Genomic DNA, 26213 nt, shown 5'->3' with positions numbered 1-26213 from the left:
TCCATGGTGCTGAAGCTCCTGTCCAGGGCACATACTTTAGGTGGCAGGACTTGAGGGAAAGTGCACTTTGTATGATATCTATAAATACTGTATGACTTCAGCTGTTTTGTGGAAAGAATTTAGTGCTTATTTAATTGGAATGTTTAATTAAACTTAATTATCACATGCATGAACATTTATCACGTACTGATTTTTATTGTAGATAATTGAATATTTATTATCACTCTGCACCAAATACAAACTTATTAAACCCAGAAAATGGTGTTCTACAATTTTATATCCCCCGAAACATCTTCTGTAGGGCTTTCCACATGTCAGTCACCTATGTAACTTGGCTGAATGAATGAGGTTGGATAGGTAAGGCATTGCTAGTAATAGGAAGGTGACAAGGTTTTAGAGATGGTTCTGCTACATATCTCCATCCCTATGGTCTATCTTCTGAAGGAAATTTCAGATCTCTTCCAAAGCAGGAGTAGCTATTGAAAACAAGCCTTAAGTACCAGAAAAGCAGAGAGACAGTGTATTGAAATAGAAGGGACATATGATTAAAATCCTAGTGACCCCACATGTGTCCTAACTGTTCTCCTAATTCCCTGTATGATTAGCCGCTTAACCTCCCGGGCCTTTTTTCCTCACTTACTAACTGAAAAGTTTGGACTGCACTAGGTTTCATCCAGCTCAAACCATTCATGAGCCTCCAATGGTCCTTGTTCCAGAAATAGGAAGGATACAAACCCAGGTTTCATCCAGCTCAAACCATTCATGAGCCTCCAATGGTCCTTGTTGTGGGAATAGGAAGGATACAAACACAGTCAGGGCAGTGTGCACTACGGTAGTTCATTCTGTCTCTTTCATTCTCAAAAGAGGTAAAAAGGGCATCTTGTGCTCTGGGCAACAAGGAAGCTGTAATTGCTGTGCTCTTTTTGGACTTAATCTGTCACAATGGCCTGTAAACTGCCACTGAGTAGTGGGTGATGGGGGCTGCTGGAATGAGCTCCATCAACTATCAATTTACTATCCTCCAGCTATTCAAGATTGCACCTCATTTACTCAAAGAATGAACTGTTGCAAGACAAAATCTCTACTGACATAACTGAAATAGGTCATGTTTCCACTGTTATTCAAGAAGCAGGTATTGTTGGATTCCCAGGCACTACAAGGGCTGCATTAGTGAATAAGTTGGGGGGATACACTGTACCTGGAGACTAGGGAAAGTATTTCAGGCTCCTAATGAGGCCTGACTGGGAAAAAGAGATCTTGACATAGGCCAAATGAAGGTCATTGATTTATAGTCAAATGATTCCTAAATGTTGTAAACAAATGCTATAATAGTATGAAAATTGAGAAAGCAATCTCATTGTATTTCATGTTTTGAAATGGGGTCTTGTTATGTTGTCCAGGCTGGTCTCAAACTCCTGGACTAAAGCAAGCCTCCTGCCTCAGCCTCCCAAGTAGCTAAGATTAAAGCTACATGTCACCATTCTGGATGCTTTTTATTTTTCTCAAGACAAATAGCAGTACTGCAATATTTAACACAGTGCTAAGTACACAAAAATATGTATGTTAAATGATTCATATATTAATTCAACAAATATTTATTGAGCCCCAAGCTAGGAACTTTGTATACAAATGGTTTGGTTTTCTGTCCATATATAACACATTACCCCAAAACTCAGTGGCTTAAAACACTTTATTATCTCTCAAAGTTGTGGGTTGAGTGGATTCAGTTGGTTCTTCTGTCAACAGAGTTTGGTCATCTGGTGTCGGGGCTGGGATGTCTAAGATGATTCCCTCACATGGTGCTGGCTGATGGCCTATTCAGAGCTTAGTCAGGGCAGTCAACCAGGGTGTCTCAGTTCTTCACCATATAACCTCCATGTGGGTTGGATTTCTAACAGCGTAACACATGAATGTCTAGAGTTAGGAAGTGGAAATTGTCAGTCTTATGAAGTCTTGTCTTCAAAAGTCCCAGAACATCACTTCTGTTACATTTTATTGGTTAAAGCCAGTCGTGATGCCAGACCAGATTAAAGAGGAGGGGACATAAAACTACATCTCTTGATAGAAATGATGGTAGGTACATATAAGGAGGGGAAGGACAGTTGGGAGTATTTTTAAAGACTTGATCAAATTTTGTATCAACTGAGTTATTTCCTTTAATTTACATATGGTACTAGTATTAAAAGGTATCCACATATACATACATATATGTTTAATAGAATTAAAACATATACCCACAAGAATGACTAAAATTAAAAAGACACTGACAGTACCAACTGTTGATGAATTTTTAGAATAATTAGAGTTCCCATATATGCAGGTGAGAATGTCAAATGGCACAATCTCCTTGAAAAACTGTTTGGCAAGTGCTTAGAAATTTAAACAAAAATGACACATCTACTCTACAGTGCCACAAAGCAAACTCATGGTTGATTGGTACCATAGGGAAGTGGGTTGGGTGGAGTGACTAACAAGGAAGGGCCAAATAAACCTTTTGAGGTGAGAAAAATATTTCATACCGTGATTATGGTGGTGCTTACACAGGTGTACCAATTTATTAAGAATCATCACACTGTATAGTCAAAATGGGTGCAATTTATTGCATGCAAATTACAACTCGATACACTTGATTTTAAAAATAAGGCACTAAATCTACTTTTTTAGGTGTCCACATTTCTCAACCACTCTTGAGTTTGGGGAAGGTGAATTCGCCTTTATCCTGAGCTAATTCAAATTTCCTCTGGTTTCATCAAATTTACCTTTCTCATCACCGCTTCTTTTGTGGTCATAGCTCCTACCATTTTTTTTCTGCCCTAATTTGTATTTGCTGTAGGTGACCCAACTTACTTTATTTTTCCATAGCAGCATTACCTTAGGGTTACTGTGTATAGCAGACTTTTTTTGTTCTAAAAGGTTTGGGTGGCAGGACTGGGATGGAAATAGGTGTATCACAATGTAATTAATATATGACTAAAATCTAAATATTTTCTTTTCTAGCCTACCATTGGAAATGTATGACTGGCTAACGCTTACCCAGGCCACATCTGCTGGCATGATTCTATGTCATCTTCTACGCTTCTATAACTCTGGTAAATGATACCCATAACCATTTCCTATCATCATTTATGTCTCCTTCTTAAGCATCACACATTTAGACATATTCATTGCAATGCTATTTTTTCCTCTCAAAGACAGTAATTATTCCAAAAAGAAATTATGACCGATTCTTAAGTCAATTTATTCTTAAAGTCAAATTAAGGCAGCTTGTGCCTCTTTCCTATATTATACAGGATGGATAAGAAGCAATCTAAGCATACAAGGACCTCACAGTGCAAGGAAAATACAGTGACAAAGCAATATTGCCCTGTATAATAACAGCCATGTGCACAAGTTGCTAGAGAGCACAGAATAAATGCATACAACCCAAACAGGTGATGAAGAATGTGGTGAGGATAGCATAGAAAGGTTTCTAGAAAAGGGGGCATCTAACTTGAAGTCATAGGGATTATTTAACACAAACTATGCCCAAAATAAAAGAGGGGAAGGAGAACATAGAACATTCTAGGCAGAAACATATGTTGAAACAAGAAAATAAAACTTTTAAGTATACATAAAAACTAGTTGATTTATGGGGGAAGTTCTCCAACTTATGTAAAAGAAGAATCCAGACATGGGTGTGGCTTTGAGTGTAGAGTAAATTCAATGGATCAGTATTTTCCTTCTTCACCTGTTGGCTTCCTTGTCAGGTGGTTCCTCCTATGATGACAACAGTGACTGATACAATTCCAGATAAATAACCTCGTTCTGTATCCCCCAAAACAGTGGTTTTCTCTATTGGCTGTGTATTAGAATCACCTGGGGATCTGTTCTCCTCACTGTGGAAAACTGTTTTAAATATTTTATTACTTTAGTCATATAAATGCCCTCATGTCCACAAGACTGTGTTCTCTTTTCAGTTTGGATAGATGTTATCTGGGGATCTTCTGAAAGCAAAAAAATAGAAAGTTTCTGGGTTAGAAAATATGTGCAGGCATGTACAAGTGAGCATGCACACACACCAGCAAATTCTGATGTGCATTCACAGTTTAGAACTGTGCACAAATAATCAAAGAAAGGAGAACTCAGAGACTGATGTGATTGGCTACCAATGGCATTGAGTGGGAGTTAGGTAAAAAGGATGTGTGTATAGTAATACTTATCTATGTATAGCTTTCTGCATAGCTTTACCTTTGGCACCAGATTAATTTTTCACATCACCAAGACAATATTAACAAGAATGGGGAAGAAAGATAAAATAGAATGCAAACAGAAAAATATCTCTTACTGAGTCTCAAATGAATAGCATAATCACACTAAAATGGAATAGTACTCAGTATTTTTTAAAATAAAAAATAACAAATAAAGTATTTTGCAGCAACATGAATGGGACTGGAAGCCATTATGTTGTGAATAGAAAGCCATTATGTCAAGAACAGAAAGTCAACTACCACATATTCTCACTTATAAGTCAGAGCTAAATCATGTGTATACATATGGACATAGGGTATGGGAGAATAAACACTGGAGATCTGGAACGCTGAGGGGGCAGAAAGGGTTAAGGTGATGAGACATTAATTAATAGGTACAGTGTACATTATTCAGGTGATGGATACACCAGAAGCCAAGACTTTACCACCATGCAATATATGCATGTAACAAAATTGTGTGTTTACCCCTTAAATGTATACATTTTTTAAAAAAGAAACATTACCACTGATACCATAGAGATACAAAGAAATGAATGAGACCATTGCTAACATTTACATGTAAACAGAACAGGCATGGTGGCTTATGCCTGTAATCTCAGCAATTTGGGAGACCAAGGCAGGTGGATCACTTGAGGTCAGGAGTTCAAGATCAGCCTGGCCAACATAATGAAATCTTATCTCTACTAAAAATACAAAAATTAGCCTGTGTGTGGTGGTGCATGGCTGTAATTCCAGCTACTCAGGAGGCTGAGGCATGAGAACCACTGGGATCTGGGAGTTGGAGGTTGCAGTGAGCCGAGGTCACACCACTGCACTCTAGGTTGAGCAACAGAGTGAGACACTGTCCAAAAACAAACAAACAACAACAATAACAACAACAAAGACCCCACGAATTTACATGTAAACAAATTGGATTACCTAGAATAAGGATAAATTATTTGAGATAAATGACCTACCAAGAGTAAATTAAAGGAAATAAAAAATTGGAATAGACCAACATTCTGTAAGGAGATTGATTAGTAATAAAAAGCCTACCATCAAAGAAAAACCCAAGGCCAGTTGAATTCACTCTTGATTTCTTCCAAACATTTAGAAAAGAACTAATACCAATTTTTTTTCAATCTCTCCCCAAAAATTGAAGAGAATGAAATACTTGCAACCATTTTAAAAAGCCAGCATTTTCCTGATACCAAATCCAGATAGGAATACCATAAGAAAAAAAAAAAATATAGTTCAGTATCCCTGGTGAACATAAACACAAATATTCTCAAGAAAATGCTATCAAACCCGGGTGATCCCTTCCAAGATGGCCAAATAGGAACAGCTCCAATCTGCAGCCATAGCGTGATCAACACAGAAGACGGGTGATTTCTGCATTTCCAACTGAGGTAGCTGGTTCATCTCACTGGGACGTGTTGGACAGTGGATGCACCCCACGGAGGGCGATCTGAAGCAGGGCGAGGCATCACCTCACCCAGAAGCACAAGGGGTTGGGGCATTTCCCTTTCCTAGCCACGGGAAACTGTGACTGACTGTACCTGGAAAAATGGGACACTCCCACACAAATACTGTGCTTTTCCCAAAGTCTTAGCAACCTCCAGACAAGGAGATTCTCTCCCGTGCCTGGCTCAGTGGGTTCCATCCCCATGGAGCCTTGCTAACTGCCAGCGCAGCAGTCTGAGATGGAACTGTGAGGAGGCAACCTGACTGGGGGAGGGGAGTCCACCATGACTGAGGCTTGAGTGGGTAAACAAAGTGGCCAGGAAGCTCAAACTGGGCAGAGCCCACCACAGCTCAGCAAGGCCTACTGCCTCTAGACTTCACCTCTGTGGGCAAGGCTTAGCTGAACAAAAGGCAGCAGACAACTTTTGCAGACTTAAATGACCATGTCTGAGAGCTCTGAAGAGAGCAATGGTTCTCCCAACACAGTGTTTGAGCTCTTACAATGGACAGACTCCCTCCTCAAGTGGTTCCCTGACCCCCATTTAGACTAACTGGGAGAAACCTCCCAGTAGGGGCCAACAGACATCTCATATATGTGGGTGCCTCTCTAGGACAAAGCTTCTGGAAGAAGGATCAGGCAGCAATATTTACTGTTCTGCAATATTTGCTGTTCTGCAGCTTCTGCTGGTGATACACAGGCAAACAGGGTCTGGAGTGAACCTCCAGCAAACTCCAACAGAACTGCAGCTGGGGGACCTGACTGTTAGAAGGAAAATTAACAAACAGAAAAGAATAGCATCAACATCAACAAAAAGGACATCTACACCAAAAGCCCATCTGTAGGTGTACAACATCAAAGACTAAACATCACCACAAAGATGGGGAGAATCCAGAGCAGAAAAGCTGAAAATTCTAAAAGTCAGAGCACCTCTTTTCCACCAAAGCATTGCAGCTCCTCGCCTACAATGGAACAAAGCTGGACGGAGAATGACTTTGACAAGTTGACAGAAGTAGGCTTCAGAGGGTTGATAATAACAAACTTCTCCAAGCTAAAGGAGCATGTTTGAACCCATCACAAGGAAGCTAAAAACCTTGAAAAAAGTTAGATGAATGACTAACTAGAATAAACAGTGTAGAGAAGACCTTAAATGACCTAATGGAGCTGAAAACCATGGCACGAGAACTTCATGATGCATGCACAAGCTTCAATAGCTAATTTGATCAAGTGGAAGAAAGAGTATCAGTGACTGAAGATCAAATTAATGAAATAAAGCAAGGAGATAAGGTTAGAGAAAAAAGAGTAAAAAGGAATTAAGAAAGTCTCCAAGAAATATGGGACTATGTGAAAAGACTAAATCTTTAGTCTGAAAGTGATGGGGAGAAAGTGATAGGCAGAATGGAAGAAAGTTGGAAAACACTCTTCAGGATATTATCCAGAAGAACTTCCCCAACCTAGCAAAGCAGGCCAACATTCAAATTCAGGAAATATGGAGAACACCACAAAGATACTCCTCAAGAAGAGCAACCTTAAGACACATAATTGTCAGATTCACCAAGGTTGAAATAAAAAAAAAAGTTAAGGGCAGCCGGAGAGAAAGGTCAAGTTACCCATAAAAGGAAGCCCATCAGACTAACAGTGGATCTCTCGGCAGAAACCCTACAAGCCAGAAGAGAGTGGGAGCCAATATTCAACATTCTTAAATAAAAGAATTTTCAACCCAGAATTTCATATCCAGTCAAACTAAGGTTCATAAGTGAAGGAGAAATAAAATCCTTTACAGACAAGCAAATGCTGAGAGATTTTGTCACCACCAGACCTGCCTTACAAGATCTCCTGAAGGAAGCACTAAACACGGAAAGAAACAACCAGTAATCAGTATCAACCACTGTAAAAATATGCCAAATTGTAAAGACCATCAGTGCTATGAAGAAACAGCATCAATTAACGGGCAAAATAACCACCTAACATCATAGTGACAGGATCAAATTCACACATAACAATATAAACCTTAAATATGAATGGTCTAAATACCCCAATTAAAAGACACAGACTGGCAAATTGGATAAAGAGTCAAGACCCATCAGTGTGCTGTATTCAGGAGACTCATCTCATTTGCAAAGATTCACATAGGCTCAAAATAAAGGGATAGAGGAAGATCTACTAAGCAAATGGAACCCCTCCCCAAAATAAAATAATAATACGTAAGTAAAAAAATAAAAAGAAAATAAATGAAAAGCTGGGGTTGCAATCCTAGTCTCTGATAATACAGACTTTAAAACAACAAAGATCAAAAGAGACAAAGAAGACCATTACATAATGGTAAAGGGATCAGTGCAACAAGAAGAGCTAACTATCCTAAATATATATGCACCCAATACAGGAGCACCCAGATTCATAAAGCAAGTCCTTAGAGACCTACAAAGAGACTTAGACTCCCACACAATAATAATCAGAGACTTTAACACCCCACTGTCAATATTAGACAGATCAACAAGACAGAAGGTTAACAAGGATATCCAGGACTTGAACTCAGCTCTGCACCAAGCAGACTCAATAGACATCTACAGAACTCTCCACCCAAAATATACATACTTCTCAGAATATACATTCTTCTCAGCACCACATTGCACTTATTATAAAATTGACCACATAATTGGAAGTAAAGCATTCCTCAGGAAATGTAAAAGAACAAAATCACAACAAACTGTCTCTCAGACCACAGTGCAATCAAATTAGAACTCAGGATTAAGAAACTCACTCAAAACTGCACAACTACTTAGAAACTGAACAACTTGCTCCAGAATAACTATAGGGTAAATAATGAAATAAAGGCAGAAATAAAGATGTTCTTTGAAACCAGTGAGAACAAAGACACAATGTACCACAATCTCTGGGACACATTTAAAGCAGTGTGTAGACGGAAATTCATAGAACTAAAAGCCCACAAAAGCAAGCAGGAAAAGTCTAAAATAGACACCCTAACATCACAATTAAAAGAACTAGAGAAGCAGCAGCAAACAAATTCAAATGCTAGCAGAAGGCAAGAAATAACTAAGATCAGAGCAGAACTGAAACAGACAGAGACACAAAAAACCCTTCAAAAAATCAATGAATCCAGGAGCTGGATTTTTGAAAAGATCAACATAATAGCTAGACTGCTAGCAAGACTAATAAAGTAAAATAGAGAGAAGAATCAAATAGACTCAATAAAAAATGATAAAGGGGATATCACCACCAATCCCACAGAAATACAAACTACCATCAGAGAATACTATAAACACCTCTATACAAATAAACTAGAAAATCTAGAAGAAATGGATAAATTCCTGGATACATACACCCTACCAAGACTAAACCAGAAAGAAGTTGAATCTCTGAATAGACCAATAACAGGCTCTGAAATTGAGGCAATAATTAATAGCCTACCAACCAAAACAAAGTCCAGGACCAGATGATTCACAGTCAAATTCTACCAGGGGTACAAAGAGGAGCTGGTACCATTCCTTCCAATCAATAGAAAAAGAGGGAATCCTCCCTAACTCATTTTATGAGACCAACATCATCCTTATACCAAAGCCAGGCAGAGACCTAACAAAAAAAGAGAATTGTAGACCAAGAATCCTGATGAACATCGATGTGAAAATCCTCAATAAAATACTGGCAAACCAAATCCAGCAGCACAACAAAAAGCTTATCCACCATGATCAAGTTGGCTTCATCCCTGGGATGTAAGGCTGGTTCAACATACACAAATCAGTAAATATAATCCATCACATAAACAGAACCTATGACAAAAATCACATGATTATCTCAATAGATGCAGAAAAGGTCTTTGACAAAATTCAACAGCCCTTCATGCTAAAAACTCTCAATAAACTAGGTATTGATGGACTGTATCTCAAAATAATAAGAGCTATTTATGACAAACCCACAACTAATATCATACTGAATAGGCAAAAACTGGAAAAATTCCCTTTGAAAACTGGCACAAGACAAGGATGTCCTCTCTCACCACTCCTATTCAACATAGTGTTGGAAGTTCTGGCCAGAGCAATTAGGCAAGAGAAAGAAACAAAGGGTATTCAGTTAGGAAAAGAGGAAGTCGAATTGTCCCTGCTTGCAGATGACATGATTGTATATTCAGAAAACCCCATTATCTCAGCCCAAAATCTCCTTAAGTTGATAAGCAACTTCAGCGAAGTCTCAGGATACAAAATCATTGTGCCAAAAAAACAGAAGCACTCCTATACACCAATAACAGCGAAATCACGAGTGAACTCCCATTCACAATTGCCACAAAGAGAATAAAATACCTAGGAATCCAACTTACAAGTGATGTGAAGGATCTCTTCAAGGAGAACTACAAACCACTGCTCAAGGAAGTAAAAGAGGACACAAACAAATGGAAGAAGATTTCATGCTCATGGATAGGAAGGATCAATATCGTAAAAATGGCCATACCACCCAAGTAATTTATAGATTCAATGCCATCCCCATCAAGCTACCAATGATTTTCTTCACAGAATTGGAAAAAACTGCTTTAAAGTTCATATAGAACCAAAGAAAAGAGCCCGAATTGCCAAGACAAACCTAAGCAAAAAGAACAAAGCTGGAGGCATCATACTATCTGACTTCGAATTATACTACAAGGCTACAGTAACCAAAACAGCATGGTACTGGTAACAAAACAGATATATAGACTAATGGAACAGAACAGAGGCCTCAGAAATAACATCACACATCTACAACCATCTGATCTTTGACAAACCTGGCAAAAACAAGAAATGGGAAAGGATTACCTATTTAATAAATGGTGCTGCGAAAACTGGCTAGCCATATGTAGAAAGCTGAAACTGGACCCCTTCCTTACACTTTATACAAAAATTAATTCAAGAAGAATTAAAGACTTAAATGTTAGACCTAAAGCCATAAAAACCCTAGAAGAAATTCTAGGCAATACCATTCAGGACATAGGCATGGACAAAGATATTATGACTAAAACACCAAAAGCAATGGCAACAAAAGCCAAAATAGGCAAATGGGATCTAATTAAACTAAAGAGCTTCTGCACAGTAAAAGAAACTATCATCAGAATGAACAGGCAACCTACAGAATGGGAGAAAATTTTTGCAATGTACCCATCAACAAAGTGCTGATATCCAGAATCTACAAAGAGCTCAAACAAATTTCCATTAAAAACAACCCCATCAAAAAGTGGGCAAAGGATATGAACAGACACTTCTCAAAAGAAGACATCTATGCAACAAACACACACATGAAAAAATGCTCATCATCACTGGTCATCAGAGAAATGCAAAGCAAAACCACAATGAGATACCATCTCACACCAGTTAGAATGGCAATCATTAAAAAGTCAGGAAACAACATGTACTGGAGAGGATGTGGAGAAATAGGAACACTTTCACACTGTTGGTGGGAGTGCAAATTAGTTCAACCATTATGGAAGACAGTGTGGTGATCCCTCAAGGATCTAGAACTAGAAATACTATTTGACCCAGCAATCCCATTACTGGGTATATACACAAAGGATTATAAATCATGCTACTGTAAAGACACATGCACATGTATGTTTATTGTGACACTTATTCACAGTATCAAAGACTTGGAACCAACCCAATGTCCATCAATGATAGACTGGATTAAGAAAATGTGGCACATATACACCATGGAGTACTATGCAGCCATAAAAAAGGATGAGTTCACGTCCTTTGCAGGGACATGGATGAAGCTGGAAACCGTCATTCTCAGCAAACTATCACAAGGACAGAAAACCAAATACCGCCTGTTCTCACTTGTAGGTGGGAATTGAACAATGAGATCACTTGGACACAGGGCAGGGAACATCACACACCAGGGCCTGTGGAGGGGTGGGGGGCAGAAGGAGGGATAGCATTAGGAGAAATATCTAATGTAAATGATGAGTTGATGGGTGCAGCAAACCAACATGGCACATGTCTACCTATGTATCAAACCTGCATGTTGTGCACATGTACCCTACAACTTAAAGTATAATAATAATAAAGAAAGAAAATATTATCAATACAAATTCAACAGGACATTAAAAATATCACTCACCATCATCAACTGAGACTCATCCCAGAGATGCAGGGGTAGTTCAACATCCACAGATAAATAAATGTGGTACACCACATTAACAGAATAAAGGACAAAAGCTATATATGATCATTTCAATGGAGGCAGATAAAGACAAAATCCAACATACTGTTATAATAAAAGCCCTTGAATTAGCTATGGAAGAAATATACCTAAACACAACAAAGACCATATACGACCAAACCAGCTAGCATACTTAAAGGGAAATCTTGAAAGCTTTTGCTCTAAGATCTGTAACGAGACAAAGATGCCCATTCTCACCACTTTTTTTCAACATAGTACTGGAAGTCCTAGCCAGAGCAATTTGGCAAGTTAAATAAATAAGAGCCACACATATTTAAAAGTGAGAAGTTAAATTGTCTTTGCAGACAAAATTACTTTATGTATGGAAAACTCTAAAGACTCCATCTAAATATGTTAGAACAGATAATTGAGTAAAGTTTTAGGATACAAAATCAACATGTAAAAATTAGCAGCATTTCTATATATACAACAATAACAAACTATCTGAAAAAGAAATTAAGAAATCAATCCCATTTAAAATAGCTTCAAAAATAAAATACTTAGGAATAAATTTAACAAAAGAGGTGAAATATCTGTATACTGAAATCTATAAAACTTTGAAAGAAATGGAAAAAGACACAAATAAAATGGAAAGATATGTTTGTGGATTGAAAGAATTAATATTTTTTAAATATCCATACTACTCAAAAGTGATCTACTGATTCAACATAATTCCTATCAAAATACCAATGACATTCTTCACAGAAATAGAAAAAGCAACCCTAAAACTTGTACGGAACAAGAAAAGACCCAAAGTAGCCAAAGCAATCTTAAGTAAAAAGAAGAAAGCTAGAGATATTACACTACGTGACTTCAAAATATACTACAAAACTAGAGTAACCCAAACAGCACAATACTGGCATAAAAACAGACACTTAGATCAATGAAACAGAATAGAGAGCTCAGAAACAAATTCATGCATTTTTCACCAAGTAGCCAAGAACACACAAAGGGGAATAACAGTCTCTTTAATAAATGATATTGGGAAAACTGGATATCCACATACAAAAGAATGAAATTAGACCCTTACTTCACATCATATTAAAAATCAGTTCAAAATGGATAAAGATTTAAATGTAAGATCTAAAACTATAAAACTACTAGAAGAAAACATAGGGAAAGCTCTATGACATTGGTTTAGGCAATGAGTTTGTAAATATGACCCTAAAAGCACAGGTAACAAAAGCAAAAATAGGTAAATAGGATTATATCAAACTCAAAAGCTTCTTCACAGCAAAGGGGATAATCAACAGAGTGAAGAAAACCTGTAGGATAAGAGAAAATATTTGCAAACTATACACTTGACAAGACATTGATATTCAAGATATATAAGGAATGTAAACAATCCTTTACAGAGAAAATAAATAATCTGATTAAAAAATAGACAAAGGACCTGAGTAGACTTTTCTCAAAAGTATGAATACAAATGGCCAACAACTATATGAAAAAAGCTCAACACCATTAATCATCAGAGAAATGCAAATGAAAATCACAATGATATATAATCCTACACCAGTCAGAATGACTATCAGAATGGCTATTATTAAAAAGATAAAAGATAACAACAATTGATGAAAATGTGGAGAAAAGGCAACTCTTGGAAACTTTTGACGTGCATGTAAATTAGTGCAGCTTTTATAAAAATATTATGGCGCTTCCTCAAAAAATTAAAAATAGAACCATTATATGATATGTCAACTCCACTACTGGGTATATATCCAAGGAAATGAAATCAGTCCACCAAAGATATATCTGCTCTTTCATGTTTATTGCAGTATTATTCACAATAGCTATGATATGGTATTAACCTAAATGTCCAACAGTGGATGAATGGATAAAGAAAATGTCATATATATATACACACACACACACACACACACACACACACACACACAATGGAATATCATTCTGCCATAAAAAATCCTGAAAGGAATCCTGTAATTTGCAACCACATGAATGAACCTGGAGGACATTGTTTTAAGTGAAATAAGCCAGTCAAAAATAAATAAATAAATAAATACTGCATGGTCTCATTCATATGTGGAATCTAAAAACGTTGATATCATAGAAGAAGAAAGTAGAATGGTTAACAGGAGCAGGCATGGTTGTGGTGGGTGTAGATTGGAAAATGTTTAAATAATACACAATTTCAGTTAGATAGAAGGAATAAGTTCAAAAGATCTATTGCACAACACAAATACCATATAGAATGGTATTATTGCTGTGTAATAAATATTCTTGAAAAATGCAAGAGAGTAGCTATTAAGTGTTCTCACCACAAAAATTGTAACTATGTGAGGTAATGCATGTGTTAATTAGCTGGATTTAGTCCACTATATTTATGTTTCAAAACATCGTATTTTATGCAATAAATACATATAATTTATCTGTCATTTTAAAAATAAGAAATAAAATAAAATAAAAATACAAAACATTATTCGTATAATTTATTAATGAAAGTTATCTTTCTAAACATGAGAATTGGTTTGATTATAACATAATCAAAATATGGGCATCTGTTTTATGTAAGACACTATATCTAAAACTTCTATCTGCAGGAAAAATCCCAAAGAAATCTGTTTCAAACTACCTAATTGAAAACGTTCATAGGCTGCCATTTTATTTCAAAACAAAATACTCATCCAAAAAATGGTTACGAGAAATATTTTGAAAGCAAGTCCTCAACGCTGAAATTAACATGTGCTTAGTCAACCTTTTCTAAATGTCTTCATGGAAGCATCACCCAAAATGAGAGAGGACTTACCTCATATGGTCTTTTCTTAGCAGCATTAGCCCTCTATTTTCTTATGTGTTACAAATGCAATCAGATCCTAGATAGAGATAAAGTAGAATTGCAATCTAGATTTTCAAAGCAGATAAACAAACTGGCAAACAACACCCTAAGGGCACCCACTCCACCCTAAGTTACTATCTCTTTCCTCAGAAGCTTCCAAGTATGTAGCTAAACTAAGTTGCTGAATAGCAGAAAACAGTATATATTTGTGCCCATTAAAATGACCCTTGCTTCAGTGACAGCACCATCAGGTACTGAACTCCTAGTTCCTATAGTAGTCACTTTACATGCATTATTCTATTTAATTGAAAATTGGCTCAGCCTGTTGCTATTTTTTCTGGTTTCCTTGGCTATCAATTAATAAAATTCTGTCATTAGCTATGATGTTGCTAGTAGAGAGTTTTTTGTCCCATAGCACTGGTGTTAATCTCATGTAACCTGACCTTTGCTCTTAAAGAATATAAAAATATTCTTTACATTTTCTAAAAAAGAAAAGGCAGATATTGCAATGAATGGTGTGACGGATTTTGATAAGAGATATTAAAGGAGAAGGGGGTTTGATGTGCCATAGGAACACATGGGGAAGTTGCAATTCACTCTTCAAATTAGAAGAAGCTTTATAGAGGAAAAGTTGTGAGGAATGCCTGCTGTCCAAGAAACGTATTTTCTGCTGCTTTCTGAAATGACAGCACCATTCAGTAGGCTGTGCACAGAAATGAGGCAGTGGTTTTAAGCAGGGGATCCTCAGTGAGGCTCCTCTATCCTCTCACCCTCCCCCACCTTTCTGTCTCCTTACTTCTGACACTTGGCAAAAACCATCGTATGCTTGCCACATCTCTAGCACCAGTAACAGTTCCATTTATACCAAGTATAATATAGTTTTCTCAGGATGATAAAACAATCAAATATGCTGGTCATAACTGGGGAACCCCCTCTTACACTACCGGTAAGAAGATTTGGGGTCACTCCATTATGGAGTCATTGCTTTTAGAATCCAATTTCTCCTTTGGACATCTATTTTTAAGAAGAAAGTTGTTTGAGAAGGGCAGAAGGGCTTCAGCCATTCTTTTCTCCTCTATCTCCACTCCCTCTTCCCTCCTCCCCACTTCCCACCCCACCTTTTTTTTTCCTCAGGCAGAGGGTAATTTGTATAGTAACTAAAATAAAAGCAGTTTAACAGATGAAATCCATGGTCAAAGCCTGTGGACATCATTGGGGAGTTAATGAAATTTCTGTGCCTGGAACAGATTATTAGGCAACAGCTGAGATTGGAAAAAGATTAAGCTACTGAATTGCTGGCAGAACCAAAGGAAGGAGTTTAAAGTCAGCATTCATCATGCCCCATAGAAGATGAACAATTCGGGAAGTAGAATTGGGTGATTTGTTCTGAGCTCTTAAGCTATTGTGCCCTGTCTTTTTCCAACCTAGATGGGTGGACATTGTTTCTTTTTCCCAGTTCAGTCACTCCCACTGCTCAGAAACTCCCGACAGCTCCACAGTGCCATGCACACATAGCCTAGCATTCTAGGACCTTCAGGACCCTCTCTGTAATCCCCTCCCACAGTATATCCCTTCAATTTCCTACATAAATTATCTTTTGAGGCACAGCTGGTGGATTTTTCACAGAGTAGATGTTTACTATGTTTTACTCCCTGATCTCTGTTTCCACATCTTTGTTTACACTATTGCCCCATCTGGAAACAATCCCTCCACCCTTTATGTTTAGCTGCAAAATAAATAGTAAAATTGGGATTTTGCCTTAATTATAATAGATGAAATTGCATAAATGCTTGCTTATGTGCTGTACTGCACATGCTTGTGTTGATACCCAGATGAATAAGAAATGTCTTCTGTTCACAAGAAAAATGGAGTCTTAAGAGAACAATGAGAAAATCAGAAAAGAAGTCATTTTCCAACTAACTCTTATGGTGTTCCAATAGTAGCTTCTAAGTATTGAGCACTTGTTAGGTATCAGGCATTGTACTAAATGCTTTTCAGAGACTACCACTTTTATTCATCACAAATATGTTGTGAGTTAGGGACTGTAACTTATCCCCATTTTACAGATGGAGCTCAGAAAAATTAAGTAATTGATCTAGTGTCATTAAATAGCTAAGAAGAGAAACAAAATAGAGTCTCTCAACACCAAAGTATGCATTCTTTCCACCATGTCATGTTGAAGACTAATTCAGCTTTAGTGTATAGAATAAACACTGGAAAAGGATTGTATAGTTAAATAATCCTGTAGTGTTCTAAGCAAGAGTTCATGAGAATATGAGTAAGGGGGTGGCAATTAGAATGAGAGAAAGTGACTAAAATGCTAACGTGGCCCATTTAAAGATGAACCTGTGCTTGAGTGCAGGGTACAGAAAGAGAGAGAGAGAGAAAGAGAGAGAGACCGAGAGAGAGAGAGAGAGATGTCAGAGATGATGCTAAGACTCAACCCCGATTAATGAGAATATATGCAAACAAAAGAAAAAAATACTCTTTGGAAGTAATGATTTTGCTGTAATAGAAGCCCACTGGCCCAAACATTCCCCTAGGTAAAAGTTCTATTGAGTCACCAAAAGAGCAGTGATACTCACAAGAGTCTTTAATTCTCCAAGCTAATGATCACTGTTGCACTGTTGTTTGTCACATGTCAGGACCCCCCAGTCTCTTATTCCCACATGCTTTCTGCTCCTTGTCCAAGGCAGAGGTAAGAAAGGATTATAAGACATTGACAGGGAATGCTTCCTTCTCCTTCAAATCCAGCCTCAGTGGGGTAAAGTCAATTGGTCTGCACTTGATTTTTTATTTAACTTGTTTGTGTAGTAAAATGCTTTGGATGCAGATTAACTTTCCCCGTTCAATACTGTCTAATTGATTCACCTTCCTTGAAGCAGTAGCTTGCAAAGCCTTTGATAAATAGGTTGAAAGGCATCTTCTACTTCATAACCGCCTCTATGAGCAACCACTCAACTATGTCAGATAATCCTATATATTCTCCAGATATAAAAACATCCGGAGGTGGGGTCAGGAGACGCAAAAGATCTTTCTTTTCTACTAGTAGTACACTCACTTTATTGGGTGCCACTATCCATTTGTGCTGCTAAAACAAAACATCTGACATTGAGTAATTTATAAACAACAAAAGTTTGTGTTTCACAGCTCTGCAGACTGATAGTCTATGACCAAGGTGCTGGCAGATTTGGTGTCTGTTGAAACAAACAGGCTATGCTTCCAAGATGGTACCTTGTTGCATCCTCCAGAGGGGATGAAAGTTGTGCCCTCACATGGCAAAAGAGAAAAAAGGGCAAGAAAGTGCTCCCTTCAACATCAAGCCCTTTTATGGAGTGCTAATCCCACCCTTATAAGGATGGAGCCCTCATGACTCAATGATCTTCCCAAAGTCACACAATTTGATATTGCTACATTGGGGATTAATTTTCAACTTGAGTTTAGAGGGGATATCATCTTTCAAACCATAACACTGGGTGATTATAAAGGTATAGGACAATGAATCCAGAGACAGTGCAGGGGACCACTACATGTACAGCATAGTATGGACCAAAAATTGTTTATAAAGACACACATCATCTTAATTATCAAGAAAATCTTATGTGATACATATTGCAGTTCAAACTTTGGGGATATGGAAACTGATGCACAGAGAAGTTAAGTAACTTGCCCAAGGTAGCACAGTGAGGAAATGGTAGAGCAAAATTTCTAACCTGTATTTCTCATTAATTCTCTCCATGCTCTTACCGTACTGCTTCTCCCCTTGTCAGCACAGAGTCCCAGTACATTTTCTCTTTAAAAAATGAAATTCAACAGTTGTTAAATCAGAGATTTTAAACTGAAAGCAATGTCAAAAACAAATTGTGACAGGATTGAGTCTTAGCAACCCAACTCGACTGCTCCTTCCATGGTAGGAAATAACATCAGCCTAAAGAGGAGGGAGGGGGCCTCCCTTGAGGAGTATGTGACAAAGGTGGCCTGAAGTGTTGGATGTGGAGTGGAAGGGGCCTTTGATCAATGAACAAAGCAGTTGCTTCCACAAGAAAGGATACTGGAACAATCAGCCCCTACCCCTGGCCCCAGGATAAGGCAGCAGCCTGAGGGCCTGTCTCCAGTACAAAGCAAACACCAGGTTTCCTCTCCAAACCTGACGGTGTTGTTCCTATTTGATCACCAAATGGATGCACCTCCTGCAAAGAGAAAAGGCATCTTATAAACTTTGCTCACAGTTGTTCTTATGGCTGCCCATGGTCAGACTCATCTCCTGTCTTTTCCTGCTGTGCTTTTCCAAGGTTGCATGTGTACTCGAATAGACATGTCATACTCCCCTAGCCCACAGGTCATTATACATGTAAGAGATTGTGCTTATTAAGAAAGTTGCATACATTTCTGCTGTTTACCAGTACTCTTCAAGAGACTGCACTCATCAGATGCTGCACTATTGTGAGCAATATAAAACATGACTTTTACCTGCAAGGAGCTCACAGACTACTGAGAAAAAGAGATGTAATAACATTGTAGCAGTGCAATATATAATATGGGATGTCAATGTGCTGTTTTGGAAAATCTAAAGAAGTGTAGTATACAATGAGGGGTAGAATTAGAATGAAAACGTAACTTTTATAACAGCAATATTATAGTGCACCCTATTCTTGCTAGACATTGCTTTTGAATACAGTATGATTATTGGCAGTAGAGCAGTGAACAAGTCAGACTACACTACTGCTCTAGTGGGAAGAAGACACACAGTAGACAAGTATTCAAATATGTAAGATAATGTCAGATAGGAATTTGGGTTATGAGGAAAATAAAACAGGATTATGTGAGGTCGAGATGCCAGGATCATGAGCAGAATTGAATGCTGTGGTCAGAGAAAACTATCGAAAGAATTAGTATTAGCGTTAAGAAGTCAGTGTACGATTAAATGTTACACAGTAAAAGTCATGAGAAAATACGCTGGGCCAAAAATATCTCCAATGACAGTATCTAAAATCTCGCTATTGTTTAGTGACAGCTAGGAAAATGCAATTTTCAGATCTCCCGCTGCAGGACACAGAGCTCCCTGATGTCCCCGGCTACTGCCCCGTGGATCCACCAAAACTACACTTCTCCTTGGCTGATCCCAGTCAATGGCTGAGCACATTAGGAGTATTAAAGCAGACCCACTCTAGTGAGATAAGGAACTAGTAGAATAAACTCAGTAGGCTCAAGGTCTCCCCATTGGCCTAGCTGACACTTTCTTGAAACTGTGGTATACTCTGAAATTCCTCCTACTCCAGTTTTCCTTCCTTCCCTCTCTTCTTCCATAGGTTTCCAACCTGCATCGTAGTCTGAAGGCTGTCTTTTCTCCTGTTTCTAATGCCAATAAATTCTGTATATATCTTAGTCTTTCTTGTCTGCTGCTTCTCAGAGGACCCAAATGAACAGAACTATGAGCAGGAGTTACTCAGTGGGGATCCTGCCTTGGGAGGACCAAACTTGAAAAAGAAAAAATCAGTGTTAAAGACAACACAGTTCCTAAAATTAGAGTCAGTGAAATATGAACAAATGAATACTAACACATACTGAGATGAAAATACTAGAAGAGAAGAATGACTGTGGTGTCAAGAGCCTAAGCAGTAAAATTCAGCTGAACAGCCCATAGTTAGGAACTAGGCAGAGGCTTGGGGTTCACAATAGGGTCTAAAGCTCAGAATTCAGTGAAAGACTCAGGCCCTAAAAACTGGCTTTGTTACAGGCAACTTCCCTAAACAGTTGAAATGTTGCTCTTCATATGTTGCTTAAACACATGGTAGTTGGAATAAAATTTTGCCTAATATTTTTCTACTCTGATGTCCAGCATAAGATTCTCCTACAATCTCTCTTAGTCTCAAGTCCTAATTTTTCAATAAGTGAACTCAGTAATATCATATTTCCATTTCAGTCTTTCCTTCAATTGACTCATAGGGTTTAGGCAACTGTAATATTTGGTTGACAGGTTACAATGCAAGACCTAAAACATACCCTGGATACTGATAGGTTGAGCATCATTAAAATGTAGACAACTATTAGAATTTAAAGGTAGAAGTCCTGTAGCATAACAAAGTCTTCAAGGTAAAAACAAACAAGCAAACAAACAAAACACCAACACAGTGCCAAGATTGCATTAACAAGCCTTCTTCACTAATACCTCTGGCTTTCTTTGGATATAGGTTATTTTGGTAATGGTGCTGAGGTAACAGGGCAGAAAGAGGGAGCTTCATGATGGTATGGCCATAACGGGATGAACAAAATGCCCTAATATTCTGACAAATAGATTAGTTTTGTCTTTTCTGAATGATCTTCAAGGGAACACAAATACAAAAGGGGTAGTTCTAGGTTCTGGTACCAGTAACATGATCATGAGGAAGGAACAAAATTGAGGACATAATAAAAACTTGCCAAGCAGGCAAAGTATTATCTGGTGAATCTGCTGAAAGGACATAGGCAGATAATCAAATTCTGAGTTCAGTTAAGAAATAATGCAGAGGCCAGGCGCAGTGGCTCACGCCTGTAATCCCAGCACTTTGGGAGGCCAAGGCGGGTGGATTACCTGAAGTCAGGAGTTCAAGACCATCCTGACCAACATGGAGAAATTCTGTCTCTACCAAAACCACAAAATTAGCTGGGCATGGTGGCGCACACCTGTAATCCCAGCTACTTGGGAGGGTGAGGCAGGAGAACCGCTTGAACCCAGGAGGCAGAAGTTGTGGTGAGCCGAGATTGCGCCATTGCACTCCACCCCAGCCTAGGCAACAAGAGCGAAACTCCATCTCAAAAAAGGAAAAAAAAAAAAAAAAGAAATAATGCAGACATCCAAACAGCCAGTTTACATTGGAGATGAGGTCCAAAGTCCCTAGAAGTGTATATGATCACGAAGCTGCAGGATCAATAATGAGATTCTTATTTTCTGATTCAGGTTTTTAAAATGTTCTAGTATATGATGTATTACAGAGAACTTGTAAATACAGTTGCAATCTCAATCATATTAGGTTATGTAAATGTAGTTAAAGAAGAAAATATAAACTAGAAAATGAAAGAGAAAAGAGATAAGGAAACAACAAGGTATTAAAAGGGATAAAAATGACATGCATATATGAAAATTAACAGATAACAACTGATTGAGAAATATGTATGGTTAAAGAGACTCTCAAAATTTCAAGTGAAGTATAAGGCAACAGGACACCAAAGGACAAGACATAATTTATGCAATATCTCTAAAGTGCAAGCAAAGCCCATAACATTGAAGCCCATTGCAATGATAATGGAGGCTTGGGTGAACAGAGGAGGTAAAAGCATGACTGCTAACTCTTGTAATATAAAAACCTATGACAGGAGAAGTGTTTTCCACCTAAAGCAAAACTTTGTGACACCATTGCTAACAGCATTCTCAACACCCTGCCCGTAGGAGATGGTAACTGGATACCTGGTCACACTCATGATATCATCTGACTGCCTTACAAATTAATTACAGACATTGTCCCAGATCCAAGACTGCAACTGATCAGTGACTCACATGCAAGAATGTGAGATGTCACCCCTGAAGTAAAATAAAGGTGAGGAGTAAAAGTTGAATTGAACACAGAAACATAACCCTATTAACTGAACAAGAAAGAAAGGCTTTTCACAGAAAAGAGGCAGTGTGGTTGGAGCTTGTGGAGTTGAGAGAAAGGGACTAATAGCAATTGGAAGGCCAAAGCTAGAATTGTCTCTCACCTCATTTTCTAGCTTCCAGTGAGTTAGATCTTTTTTATTTGTAGAATTCTCTTTCCCACTGGAAATCATTTGCTAGGAATGCTCCTCTTAATGGGGCTAATTATAGATCTCTGGGAGCTGGGCACGGTGGCTCACACGTGTAATCCAAGCACTTTGGGAGGGCAAGGTAGGAGGATCACGAAGTCAGGAGTTCGAGACCAGCCTGACCAACATGGTAAAACCTCGTCTCTACCAAAAGTACAAAAATTAGCCAGGCATGGTGGTGTGCGCCTGTAATCCCAGCTACTCAGGAGGCTGAAGCAGGAGAATCACTTGAACCCAAGAGGGGGAGGTTCTAGTGAGCCGAGATCGCGCCAATGCACTACAGCCTGGGCGACAGAGCAAGACTCCGTCTCAAAACAAAAACAAAAACAAACAAACAAAAAATCTCTTTCTGATAGAAATACTGAAGAGAGTAAGAATTTCTCCTCAATCTCATATGGCTAGGTTTTTTGTCCTGATGACTTCTTTGAGGCTTTGTCCTTTTCTTTTAGGTTCCAAAGACTCTCCCGAAAGCATTGGCTTCTCTGAAAGACCCTTAACCAGTTCAAACTCCTTCATTTATGACAGAAGCTTTGTTTGTCTCTAACTGTGGTACCCGATAGCACACTGGTGTGCTGCAAGTCCATCCCAGGTCAGTCACCAGGTATTGACATCTAGTTCCTTTGGCCACAACTCCTAAGACATGTCATGAAGTGATGCTTGTCTGAGGGAGCACTGAGCTGAGAGTCATGTGTGATGCTGACCTGGTGCTGCCAGTAAGAGGGAAGAGGTGCACAAAACATCAGATGAGCAAAAAGAACAGTCGCGCATTTATGAAAACATTTGAGGAGTTAGTCTCATGAGAATTTAAGAACATTCCCTAGAGCAGTAAACAGTTCTCAAACAGCAAAGAAATGCCAAAGGATGACCAAGTGAATGGTGTGATAACTGTGAATGTTTTTATAGAGTCTGTGAGGCATTGTTATACCCTGGTAGTGATTATGTTGTAATTGCTACTGGCTTGTTTAGTATTGTTTTGAGTGTTTTTGTGCCTTCAAGTGAAACGACAGGAATTCTATTATTTGAATGTGTGCTGCAAATCAAAAATGTTTCTCATCATTGCTATATGGATTTGGCCAGAATTGCCTGTTCACTATGGCTGTCTTCCATGCAAGCCCGAGGGTGTGCCCATGCCTGAGTGCCTGTGAATGCCTTTTTCTGACCAGGAAAACAGGTAAAGTTAAGCTTATTACTATTGACTGTGGACTAAGCTTATTACCATTGACTGTAGACTAGAGGCAGTAATAAATTATTTACATAAATTAAGAATTGAAAATAATTCTGAGAATATGTTCCAACTCAGTAAGACGTGGGACCACATGGTAGACACTACCTTGGTGACAAGATGGGGAATGGTGGCACTTTTGCTGTGTGCTTACCATTGACTAAATATTGCTAAGAAAACTCTCATTTCATCCCACAAACTTACATAGCCAAGTTGTCATCACATTAGATTATTTTATTCGTAGTATCATCACAAGAAAGTGGAGATTCTACTCTACCTCATTCTGTAGCATGGCCTCCCTCAGTCTGGTTTCCAGACAACAGTTCAGCATAAATTTTTGGTTCTCACCAGACTTACCTCTTTCACACTGACAATACCATCTTCCACATACTCCAGACATCATGCAAAGATATTACACAAATCATCCCAAATCCTCAAAATAGTTTCATTATAAGGGTATTATTTTATCATCATGATTTTAGGTAATAGTAAGTGGAGAACCTGAGACGCAGTGAGGTTATGTTTATATGCCAAAAATCACTTGGCTGAAAAGTAGCAAAACCTGAATTTGAACTCAGAATTGTGTGTTCTGAAGCCTGCATTTTTTCCTTTTCACCATCTCTCCTCCCTGAGATCTCGTTTTCAGAAAGACACAGGTTTGTTGTTACATTTTGATTTCATATTTTGATTTCATTTGCATTCTCAAATATTTTACTAAGGAATTAAGGGCAATCATTCTCCAAGAATTACTAAAGAATTAATACAATCATTCTTCAGGTCTGGGAGATAGAGGAGGCTGAAGTGATTGAGTAGGGCCCCTAGTCTAAAGGGACCAGGGAACTGAGCATTTTATTAATTTTCTCTGTACATATGAGGGCATAAGGTAGAGGCTGGGTTATTGGAATTAGCGTAAGAGTTAGGTTCAGTCTGTTGCATGAAATAAGTCTAGAAAGATTAATTGGTCCACATATTTGGACAAATAATAGCATGGATAACACAGGGTTAAGTAAGTATATTAACTGTGGCAGGGATATGTCCCAGGTATGTGTGTAATGTTAGAACAAGGGTAGGGTGAACTAGTGTCTGTGTTTGATCCTTGAGTCCTGTGAAAACATGCTAGACAAGCATGGATGATATCTTTGTGTAAAACATTTTGCAAAACTCCAGGAAAAAAAAAAAAATGTGACGATAGAGACCTACATCAAAGTTTGTCTTCTTAGAAGAAGAAAAATATGGGGCCAGGCGCGGTGGCTCATACCTGTAATACCAACACTTTGGAAGGCCAAGGTGAGTGGATCATGAGGCCAGGAGATCGAGACCATCCTGGCTAACATGGTGAAACCTTGTCTCTACTAAAAACACAAAAAATTAGCCGGGTGTGTTGGAGGGTGCCTGTAGTCCCAGCTACTCAGGAGGCTGAGGCAGGAGAAAGGCGTGAATCTGGGCGGTGGAGCTGGCAGTGAGCCGAGATGGTGCCACTGCACTCCAGCGTGGGCGACAGAGCAAGACATTGTCTCAAAAAATAAATAAATAAATAAATAAATAAATAAATAAATAAAAAGAGAAGAAGGAGATGCTGAGAAAAGGGGATTCAAACAGAAGCATTGTGACAACTGAATCACTGCAAAGGTGGGAAGTCCAGAATAGACCTCAGGGGAAGTCTCTAGAGCTTTTCCAAATCCATTCCTTTCTCTAGTCATCAAGTGATGGGGGTTTGTTGAACACGACACCTGGCTGCTCTGCATTATGGATTTGAATGAAGTGACAAAAGATAGAGCTAATTGTTTCTCATGCATATGAGTTTAATTTGGTGCACTTTTAATTAGTGCTTTTATGGGACTGAGAATCAGTTACTTCTGCACAGGCAGCTCCTGACAGCAGGTGGCTGTGTAGAGGAACGGGATTATTACAGAAGCCACGAAGGTCATGTTGGCATCAACGTAAGAGTTACATGGGATGTACTGGGAAATGTCAGTCCTGATGGCAATGATGACCTGTTCAAGATCAAAAGCACTCAGCAGGATGTGATACATGGAAACTTTGCCGTCATGTAGAAGGCAGCTAAGTTCAGAGCTGGTAGAAGAGGTTCACCAATAAAATTATTCCTGAGAAAGAAAGGGACTCACATTTATTGAGTGAGGTTTATGTGGCACAGGAGCACAGATCCATAGGCTAAAAGCTCCATGATTTTTTTTTAACACTCACAGTGATCTGTCCTGATTCACATATGTTTCCAAATGTGGAAATTCAGTTTGAGTGGTATTAAGTGACTTCCTCAACTTTACCAAACTAGTAAGTACTAGTATCAGGCATCAAACTCAATTCCATCCCACTCCCGGGTGTAATTTCCTGTCTTCCCAGTTCCCAAGCTCTAACACATTCAATCATTTCTGGCTACTATAGTAATAATAAAAATATTCACCTCTAGAGAGAAAATGTAAAGAATGAGCTTGCTACGTAAATTACCAATTTAATGTACTTGCAGATATT

The sequence above is a fragment of the Chlorocebus sabaeus genome, chromosome 12 (assembly GCF_047675955.1).
Source record: "Chlorocebus sabaeus isolate Y175 chromosome 12, mChlSab1.0.hap1, whole genome shotgun sequence".
NCBI lineage: Eukaryota > Metazoa > Chordata > Mammalia > Primates > Cercopithecidae > Chlorocebus > Chlorocebus sabaeus.
The sequence above is the reverse complement of the archived record's forward strand: the minus strand, read 5'-3'. Positions refer to the sequence as shown.